Raw genomic sequence first — 11,133 nt, 5'->3', positions numbered from 1 at the left:
TTGTTGCTCTGACTATTGTGTTAGTTTTTATTGTGGTAATAAGCAAACCTGATACTCAACAGTTTACTGTAGTCATTTTTTCCTTGTTCATATGGCATTAGGTCATGGATCAATAGAGACTCTTCTGGGCTTACAAGAGCTTATCTTTAGACCAAGTATCAAGTTAAGATGTGACCCACCCTTGTTTGCTCTCTTGGCCCCAGGTTAAAGGAGTAGACCCTATCTGGGATGTGGCCTCTTCATGACACAGGGCACAAGATAATTGAAGCTGAGACACGCTTTTGAGTTCCATTTGAAACTCTTGCTCGGGTCTGGTAAGTGACACATATGCCCATTTGTTCCCATTCTCCAAAGCCCCATGACCAAGTCCAAAGGTAATGACACAAAGGTGATGAGTCATGCGATAATGGTAGGAACATATGATCCATTTCCATGGGGTGAAGGGTGCTGCTAGTGGAGGGTCTGGGAAGTAACGAACAGTCTACAGTCATTTGTACTCTTTCCATAGTCATCCAGATAGCAACTCCCAGAAAATGTTTGGAGAAGAGTTTGGAGAGCAAACAGCACTGGACCCACGGGACTCACCACAGAGATGGAGTCAAGGTGGTGATAATTTGGTGTCAAAGTACGCACTCTGTGCTCATGAAAGGAAGGAAAGGAAATGAGAATTTCAGACATGGAACACCTCGGCTGCAGTAACCCAACTGAAGTAGTCAGAATACTCGAGAGACACAAAACTAAGAGGAGATTTGACCTCAGGATGTGACTGAACTTGGAGACAGGGTCACTACAAAGGTGCTTAAGTATATATGAATTTATTAGGGTGAACACTAGTTCAATAGGACTGGTATCCTTATAAAAGGGAACAACTGGGCACAGAGATAGACAGGAACCCAGGGAGTGAACACATGGGCAAGATGGAGAGATGCGTCTGTGAATCTCCTTTAAGGATCCCATTACATACTTTAAAAACTATGTAGGTCTCCCAAAGATCATTGGTTTACATGGATTCCATTTGTTGATATTTATTATATTAGAAATTAAATTAGCAATGTTTAGAAATAATGTCAGAAGATAAAAATGTACAATGCAGTTAATGTAAACACTTCTAGTAGAAATTAACTACATTGTTCAAAATTTAAAAAAATTAGGAGAATGGCATTGTTTGTATGTTTGTGCACAGCTTTCATGTCTGGCTTCATAGAACATGGATTTATTCTCATGTTCGATTTTTATTTATTTGTTTTTATTAGCATACACTCATTATATGGGGGAGATTCATAGTGACAATGTATTTATTGGCCATTTATACCTTTTCCTCTGAGAATCCCCTGTTTAATTTATGTTCTTCACTGGGGTGTTGATTCTTTGGAGGTTGAGTTTTTGAGTTCCCGATAGATTCTGGATATAAGTCCCTTTGCTGATGAGTAAATGGCAAAGATTTTCTCCAATTCTCTGGGATTTCTCTTGAGTCTAGTGACTGTTTCTTTTGCTGTGCAGAAGCTCTTTAGTTTGATGCAGTTCCATTTGTTCATTCTTTCTTTTAGCTGATCCTTTTGAGTTCTACTTAGGAAGTTGTGCCTGTATGTTCCAGTGTATTTCCTACTACTTCCTGGAGTTGTTTTAAAGTTTCAGGCCTTATATTAAGGTCTTTTATCCACTTTGAGTTGATTCTTATGCTTGGTGAAAGACAGTTATCTAGGTCAGTTCTGTGACCTTCCTCTGCTTATCTAGGAGTCTCCAGAGTCTGCTTCTTGCACTTTCCTCAAACACCAATCTCCATTTCTGTCTCAACCAAAGAGACCTCAACAGGCTCCTGCCCCAAGGCTGGTGGATATCTCAGCCTCTCCCAGCTTGCTGAAGGAAGAAAAAGAACAGCGAGAAACAATTGAACATATTTATGAAGTACAAAATGAAACTTAATGAACAACTCAATGAGGAGATTTTGAAAGTAGAACAGAAATATAATAAACTCCGCCAACCATTTTTTTCAGAAGAGGTCAAAATTGATGGTCAAAATCTCAAATTTTTGGGTAACAACATTTGTCAACCATCCACAAGTGTCTGCACTGCTAGGGGAAGAAGATGAGAAGGCACTGCATTATTTGACCAGAGTCGAAGTGACAGAATTTGAAGATATAAAATCACATTACAGAACAGATTTTTATTTTGATCGAAATCCTTACTTCAAAAATAAAGTGCTCTCCAAAGAATTTCATCTGAATGAGAGTGGTGATTCATCATCAAAGTCTGGAAAGTGTTTGACAAAATGCTCCAGACAAATGCAGAATAAAGCCAGCAAAAAGAGACAGCATGAAGAACCAGAGAGCTTCTTTACCTGGTTTACTGATCATTCTGATGCTGGTGCAGATGAGCTAGGAGAGATCATCAAAGATGATATTTGACCAAATCCATTGCAGTACTTCTTGGTTCCTGATATAGATGATGAAGAAGGAGATGGAGAAGAAGATGATGAAGATGAAGAGGAAGAAGAATTAGAAGACACTGATGAAGAAGAGGATGAGGATGAAGGTGAAGATGAAGATGATGATGAACGGGAGGAAGGAGAGAATGATGAAGAGAAGATGACTAAATAGAACACTGATGAAGTCCAATTAAAAAATATTTTCTCCAGTCCCTGGGAGCAAGTTGCAGTCTTTTTTACTCCTCCCCTCCTCTTGTGCTCAGTTGCTCTGTTCTTGAGGTCTCTTTTTTCAACGTTATGATTCTCAACTTATTTTTCGGGAAAATATCTTGCACAGAATAGAATGGGAAGAGGATCTTCACACCTTTCTGTCCTAAATTTGTTTTTATTCCCTCCTGTATCAACAAAAACTGTATGGAATCAACATCACCACTGTGCCCTGTGGGAAAAAGAAAACCTTCTCCCTTCACTGTGTTGGAAGCAGGAGAGTGTGAGGCCCCTGTGCAGTAGAGCAGAATTCTAGTTTTCTTACTTCGTTCTCTGTATATTGGACTCAGAGTTTGCACTGTGTCTCTCTGTGAATATGGACAGTTAGCATTTACCAACATGTACCTGCCCACTTTCTCGTTTTTTAAAAAAAGAAAACAACTTTAAAAAATGGGGTATAGAAGGTCAGCAAAGGATGGGTTTGAGATTTTTGGATGGGTTATGTGGACATTTTGACAACATGGCTTCTTTTTTGGCATGTTTAATTGTGATGTTTAAATGACATCCTTGCAGCTTAAGATGACACTTTTAAAATAAAATTCTCTTCCCAGTGATGACTTGAGCCCTGCCACTCTATGGAAAAGTCAGCAGAACCTGTGATATCTCATTCAAAATTGGCATCTCTATTGTAATTTTGTTTGCTTATTTTTAGATTTTCTTTTTTGTTTCTCTGGAAAGGAATGGAGATGCTCAGCTTTAAATGTTAAAAGTGTACAAGTTGCTTTGTTACAATAAAACTAAATGTGTACACACACACACACACACACACACACACACACACACACACACACGACAGGGATCTAGTTTCAGTCTTCTACACGTGGACATCCAGTTTTCCCAGCAACATTTTTTGAAGAGGCTGTCTTTTCTCCATTGTGTGTTTTCAGTTCCTCAGTTGAAGATCAGTTGGCTATAGATGCATGGGTTTATGTCTGGATCTTCTATTCTGATCCAATGGGTTTCCTACTTTTGTGCCAATACCGTGCTGTTTTTTATTGTTATGGCCCTGTAGTACAGTTTGAAGTCAGGTATTGTAATGCCTTCAGTATTTCCTCCAGCAATTTATTTTTTTTTATTTTTTTTCATTTTTCTTTTATTATTCATATGTGCATACAAGGCTTGGTTTATTTCTCTCCCCTGACCCCACCCCCTCCCTTACCACCCACTCCACCCCCTCCCGCTCCCCCCCTCAATACCCAGCAGAAACTATTTTGCCCTTATCTCTAATTTTGTTGTAGAGAGAGTATAAGCAATAATAGGAAGGAACAAGGGGTTTTGCTGGTTGAGATAAGGATAGCTATACAGGGCATTGACTCACATTGATTTCCTGTGCGTGGGTGTTACCTTCTAGGTTAATTCATTTTAATCTAACCTTTTCTCTAGTTCCTGGTCTCCTTTTCCTATTGGCCTCAGTTGCTTTAAGGTATCTGCTTTAGTTTCTCTGCATTAAGGGCAACAAATGCTAGCTAGTTTTTTAGGTGTCTTACCTATCCTCACCCCTCCCTTGTGTGCTCTCGCTTTTATCATGTGCTCATAGTCCAATCCCCTTGTTGTGTTTGCCCTTGATCTAATGTCCACATATGAGGGAGAACATACGATTTTTGGTCTTTTGAGCCAGGCTAACCTCACTCAGAATGATGTTCTCCAATTCCATCCATTTACCAGCGAATGATAACATTTCGTTCTTCTTCATGGCTGCATAAAATTCCATTGTGTATAGATACCACATTTTCTTAATCCATTCGTCAGTGCTGGGGCATCTTGGCTGTTTCCATAACTTGGCTATTGTGAATAGTGCCGCAATAAACATGGATGTGCAGGTGCCTCTGGAGTAACAGTCTTTTGGGTATATCCCCAAGAGTGGTATTGCTGGATCAAATGGTAGATCGATGTCCAGCTTTTTAAGTAGCCTCCAAATTTTTTTCCAGAGTGGTTGTACTAGTTTACATTCCCACCAACAGTGTAAGAGGGTTCATTTTTCCCCGCATCCTCGCCAACACCTGTTGTTGTTGGTGTTGCTGATGATGGCTATTCTAACAGGGGTGAGGTGGAATCTTAGTGTGGTTTTAATTTGCATTTCCTTTATTGCTAGAGATGGTGAGCATTTTTTCATGTGTTTTCTGGCCATTTGAATTTCTTCTTTTGAGAAAGTTCTGTTTAGTTCACCTGCCCATTTCTTTATTGGTTCATTAGTTTTGGGAGAATTTAGTTTTTTAAGTTCCCTGTATATTCTGGTTATCAGTCCTTTGTCTGATGTATAGTTGGCAAATATTTTCTCCCACTCTGTGGGTGTTCTCTTCAGTTTAGAGACCATTTCTTTTGATGAACAGAAGCTTTTTAGTTTTATGAGGTCCCATTTATCTATGCTATCTCTTAGTTGCTATGCTGCTGGGGTTTCATTGAGAAAGTTCTTACCTATACCTACTAACTCCAGAGTATTTCCTACTCTTTCTTGTATCAACTTAAGAGTTTGGGGTCTGATATTCAGATCCTTGATCCATTTTGAGTTAATCTTGGTATAGGGTGATATACATGGATCTAGTTTCAGTTTTTTGCAGACTGCTAACCAGTTTTCCCAGCAGTTTTTGTTGAAGAGGCTGCTATTTCTCCATCGTATATTTTTAGCTCCTTTGTCAAAGATAAGTTGCTTATAGTTGTGTGGCTTCATATCTGGATCCTCTATTCTGTTCCACTGGTCTTCATGTCTGTTTTTGTGCCAGTACCATGCTGTTTTTATTATTATTGCTTTGTAATATAGTTTGAAGTCAGGTATTGTGATACCTCCTGCATTATTCTTTTGACTGAGTATTGCCTTGGCTATTCGTGGCCTCTTGTGTTTCCATATAAATTTAACAGTAGATTTTTCAATCTCTTTGATGAATGTCATTGGAATTTTGATGGGAATTGCATTAAACATGTAGATTACTTTTGGGAGTATCGACATTTTTACTATGTTGATTCTACCAATCCATGAGCATGGGAGATCTCTCCACTTTCTATAGTCTTCCTCAATCTCTTTCTTCAGAAGTGTATAGTTTTCCTTGTAGAGGTCTTTCACATCTTTTGTTAGGTTTACACCTAGGTATTTGATTTTTTTTGAGGCTATTGTAAATGGAATTGTTTTCATACATTCTTTTTCCGTTTGCTTATTGTTAGTGTATAGAAATGCTAATGATTTTTCTATGTTGATTTTATATCCTGCTACCTTGCTATAGCTATTGATGATGTCTAGAAGCTTCTGAGTAGAGTTTTTTGGGTCTTTAAGGTATAGGATCATGTCGTCTGCAAATAGGGATATTTTGACAGTTTCTTTACCTATTTGTATTCCTTTTATTCCTTCTTCTTGCCTAATTGCTCTGGCTAGGAATTCCAGTACTATGTTGAATAGGAGTGGAGATAGTGGGCATCCTTGTCTGGTTCCTGATTTTAGAGGGAATGGTTTTAATTTTTCTCCGTTAAGTATAATGCTGGCTGTAGGTTTGTCATATATAGCTTTTATAATGTTGAGGAACTTTCCTTCTATTCCTAGTTTTCTTAGAGCTTTTATCATGAAATGATGTTGGATCTTATCAAAGGCTTTTTCTACATCTATTGAGATGATCAAGTGGTTTTTGTCTTTGCTTCTGTTAATGTGGTTTATTACGTTTATTGATTTTCGTATGTTGAACCACCCCTGCATCCCTGGGATGAAGCCTACCTGGTCGTGGTGAATAATCTTTTTGATGTGTTGCTGAATTCGATTTGCCATTATTTTGTTGAGGATTTTTGCATCAATGTTCATTAAGGAGATTGGCCTATAGTTCTCCTTTTTGGAGGTGTCTTTGCCTGGTTTTGGGATAAGTGTAATAGTGGCTTCATAAAATGTGTTTGGCAGTTTTCCTTCCCTTTCTATTTCATGGAACAGTTTAAGGAGGGTTGGTATCAGTTCTTCTTTAAAGGTCTGATAGAATTCAGCAGAGATTCCTTTCAGGTCCTGGACTTTTCTTTTTGGGGAGACTCTTGATTGCTGCTTCAATTTCATTTTGTGTTATAGGTCTATTCAGGTGATTAATTTCCTCTTGGTTCAGTTTTGGATGATCATATGTATCTAGAAATCTGTCCATTTCTTTTAGATTTTCAAATTTATTTGAATATAGGTTCTCAAAGTAGTCTCTGATGATTTCCTGGACTTCCATGGTGTTTGTTGTTATCTCCCCTTTTGCATTCCTGATTCTACTAATTTGGGTTTTTTCTCTCCTCATTTTAGTCAGGTTTGCCAGGGTTCTATCGATCTTGTTTATTTTTTCAAAGAACCAACTTTTTGTTTCATTAATTCTTTGTATGGTTTTTTTGGTTTCTATTTCGTTGATTTCAGCTCTTATTTTTATTATTTCTCTCCTATTTGTTTTGGGATTTGCTTGTTCTTGTTTTTCTAGGAGTTTGAGATGTATCATTAGGTCATTGATTTGGGATCTTTCAATCTTTTTAATATATGCACTCATGGCTATAAACTTTCCTCTCAAGACTGCCTTAGCTGTGTCCCATAGGTTCTGGTAGGTTGTGTTTTCATTTTCATTGACTTCTAGGAACTTTTTAATTTCCTCTTTTATTGCATCGATGATCCATTCTTCATTAAGTAATGAGTTATTTAGTTTCCAGCTGTTTGCATGTTTTTTGTCTTTACTTTTGTTGTTGAGTTCTACTTTTACTGCATTGTGGTCAGATAGTATGCATGGTATTATTTCTATTTTCTTATATTTGCTGAGGCTTGCTTTGTGCCCTAGGATATGATCTATTTTGGAGAAGGTTCCATGGGCTGCTGAGAAGAATGTATATTGTGTAGAGGTTGGATGAAATGTTCTGTAGACATCTACTAGGTCCACTTGATCTATTGCATATTTTAGATCTTGGATTTCTTTATTGAGTTTTTGTTTGGATGACCTATCTATTGATGATAATGGAGTGTTAAAGTCTCCCACAACCACTGTGTTGGCGTTTATATATGCTTTTAGGTCTTTCAGGGTATGTTTGATGAAATTGGGTGCGTTGACATTGGGTGCGTACAGATTGATGATTATTATTTCCTTTTGGTCTATTTCCCCTTTTATTAGTATGGAATGTCCTTCTTTATCTCGTTTGATCAATGTAGGTTTGAAGTCTACTTTGTCAGAGATAAGTATTGCTACTCCTGCTTGTTTTCGGGGGCCATTGGCTTGGTAAATCTTCTTCCAGCCTTTCATCCTAAGCATATGCTTATTTCTGTCGGTGAGATGAGTCTCCTGTAAGCAACAAATTGTTGGATCTTCTTTTTTAATCCATTTTGTCAAACGGTGTCTTTTGATGGGTGAATTAAGTCCATTAACATTAAGTGTTAGTACTGATAGGTATGTGGTGATTCCTGCCATTTAGTTATCTTAGTTGTTTGAAGGTTTGATTGTGTGTACCTAACTTGATGTTACTCTCTACTGTCTTGCTTTTTCTTATCCTGTGGTTTGGTGCTGCCTGCCTTTTCATGGTTAAGTTGGGTGTCACTTTCTGTGTGCAGGATCCCTTGCAGAATCTTTTGTAATGGTGGCTTTGTGGTCACATATTGTTTTAGTTTCTGCTTATCATGGAAGACTTTTATTGCTCCATCTATTTTGAATGATAGCTTTGCTGGGTAGAGTATCCTGGGGTTGAAGTTATTTTCATTCAGTGCCCGGAAGATCTCACCCCACGCTCTTCTTGCTTTTAATGTTTCTGTTGAGAAGTCTGCTGTGATTTTGATGGGTTTACCTTTGTATGTTACTTGTTTTTTCTCTCTTGCAGCCTTCAATATTCTTTCCTTAGTTTCTGAACTTGTTGTTTTAATGATGATATGTCGTGGAGTAGTTCTATTTTGATCTGGTCTGTTTGGTGTCCTGGAGGCCTCTTGCATTTGTATGGGAATATCTTTCTCTAGATTTGGGAAATTTTCCGTTATTATTTTGTTGAATATATTACGCATTCCCTTCGCTTGCACCTCTTCTCCTTCTTCGATGCCCATGATTCTCAAGTTTGGTCTTTTGATGGAGTCGGTGAGTTCTTGCATTTTCTTTTCACAGGTCTTGAGTTGTTTAATTAGTAGTTCTTCAGTTTTTCCTTTAATTACCATTTCATCTTCAAGTTCTGAGATTCTGTCTTCTGTTTGTTCTATTCTGCTGGATTGGCCTTCCGTTTTGTTTTGCAGTTCTGTTTCGTTCTTTTTTCTGAGGTTTTCCATATCCTGGCTGTTTTCTTCTTTATTGTTGTCTATTTTTGTCCTGAGTTCATTTATCCATTTATTCATTGTGTTCTCTCTTTCATTTTGGTGTTTATACAGTGCTTCTATGGTTTCCTTTATTTCTTCTTTTGCTTTTTCAAATTCTCTATTTTTATTGTCTTGGAATTTCTTGAGTGTCTCCTGTACATTTTGGTTGACCCTATCCAGTATCATCTCTATAAAATTCTCATTGAGTACTTGTAGTATGTCTTCTTTTAAATTATTCTTGTAGGCTTCATTGGGTCCTTTGGCATAGTTTATCTTCATTTTGTTGGAGTCTGGCTCTGAGTTTCTGTTCTCTTCATTCCCCTCTGGTTCCTGTACTAATTTTTTGCTGTGGGGAAACTGGTTTCCTTGTTTTTTCTGTCTTCCTGTCATTGTCCTTGGTGTTGTTACTGTCCCTGTACTGTGTGTAATTAAGTATTTTCTAGCTTGTAATAATAACAATGGTAATATTGAGAATGGAAGAGTGAGCTGAGATGGAAAGCAAGAAGTTAAAGAAAAGGGGAAAACAAATATACAGACAAGAGGGAGAAAGCAGAACAAGGTATCAGACAAGAGAGTTTCAAAGGTATAAACAGGGAGTGTTAGTGTACTAATCGACAGTAAGCTGAACAGACAATAGAGTGACAGAGAGAGGATTGAAAATCAAAGATAAAAAAATAAAAAATAAGTATATGAAAGTAATATCTATTTATAAAAATGAATTAAAATAAAATGGAAAATAGAAAATTAAAAAAAACAAAAGAAACCAAAAAACCAAAAAACTTCCAAGTTTATATGCAATGCAATTTCAGTCTTAATAATTTGGATGTCCGTCTCAATCTCCAGTCCTGGAGTTGGTGCCTCAGATGTTGTTCTGTAGTTGTCTCATCAAAGGGGATGCATAAAGTAGAACAAAACTACACTCACACACACACAGAAGAAAAAAAAAAAAAGCCCCACCAAGTGTCCCCAGTTCAAATGCAATACAGTTTCAGTAAGTTTTTCGGCTTGCAGGTGTAATTCGGTTGTTCTCTCATCAAAGGTAGGGAGAAAAAGAAAAAAAAAGCGTCTGGAGGCAGTTCTGAGAGTGGTACCTGCAACTGTGGCTTGCCTGCCTGCTGCTCTCAGCCTGTAGCTGGCGGCGTTATTTATGCAGATCTCTGGGGTGAGCTTAGCACTCACCTGGTCCCACAGGCTTTGTTTGCTCAGAGTTCTCCTGTGCGGGGGAGGGGGGCCTCTGCTACAGGCTTTTCCCTTTCCAAGCACTGGGAAAGGCGACACTGCCCCGCGTTGTCAGGCCTGCGTGTTTATTTACAGTTCACGTGGGAAGTGGGTCTTCCCTCCTCTCACAAGCGTCCCCGCTCCTGGTTGCTGGCGCGCCCCGCTCCCGCCAGAGGCTCTCCTGCCCGCCCGGCTCGTTTATTTACAGTCCCAGGAAGGATTCCCTTCCCCCAATCTTCAGCGCTCAGGGTGCCCCACCCTCTTTCCAGCGTGTCTTAACTGTTCTTATTGCTTAGTACTCAGTTTCTCTTTTTTTCCCGGGTGGAGGTCAGTCTGTCCAGGGGGCTATGCTGCTCTGGCCCAGGCTTGTCTGTGGGGGAACCGCGGTACCGCGAAGCTCACCTGGTCCGCGTCTTCCCAAGCCGTATGGGCGCCGGCCACTGGCGGCCCCGGGGGCCTCCTCGTTTCTCCGTTTAACGTGAAGTGGAGATTCTCTGCGCCGGCTGGAGATGTGGAGGGGTCAAAGTTATGCCTTTTCTCGGTGATTATGCCTGCAAAGTGTGTCTCCAGCGTCTCTCCAAGATTTCACTATAGGAGGGTCGCTTTCTGCTTCCTACCTCTAGCCGCCATCTTGGAATTCCTAGGATTCCTTTCAGAATCTTATGCAGTGGTGGTTTGGTGGTCACGCTTTAGCTTTTGTTTATCATAGAAGACTTTTATTCCTCTGTCAATCTTGAATGATAGTTTTGCTGGGTAAAGTATCCTAGGACTTAAATTGCTTTCTTTTAGTGCTTGAAATGCCTTATTCCATGTCCTTCTTGCTTAAAGGTTTCTGTTGAAAAAAATCTGCTGTTATTTGTTGAGTTATCCTTTGCATGATATTTGATTTTTCTGTCTTACAGCCTTCAATATTCTTACCTTGTTCTCTGTGGTAGTTGTTTTAATGATAATATAGTGTGGAGAGGTTTTATTTTGG

At 38.9% G+C, this 11,133-nt stretch overlaps 1 pseudogene; it reads left to right on the top strand.

The window, feature by feature from the left end:
• Positions 1-917: 917 nt before the first annotated feature.
• On the top strand, positions 918-2,609 carry LOC109694336 (protein SET-like; annotated as a pseudogene).
• Positions 2,610-11,133: the final 8,524 nt, after the last annotated feature.

The sequence above is a fragment of the Castor canadensis genome, chromosome 1, assembly GCF_047511655.1.
Source record: "Castor canadensis chromosome 1, mCasCan1.hap1v2, whole genome shotgun sequence".
NCBI lineage: Eukaryota > Metazoa > Chordata > Mammalia > Rodentia > Castoridae > Castor > Castor canadensis.
The sequence above is the reverse complement of the archived record's forward strand: the minus strand, read 5'-3'. Positions and strand labels throughout refer to the sequence as shown.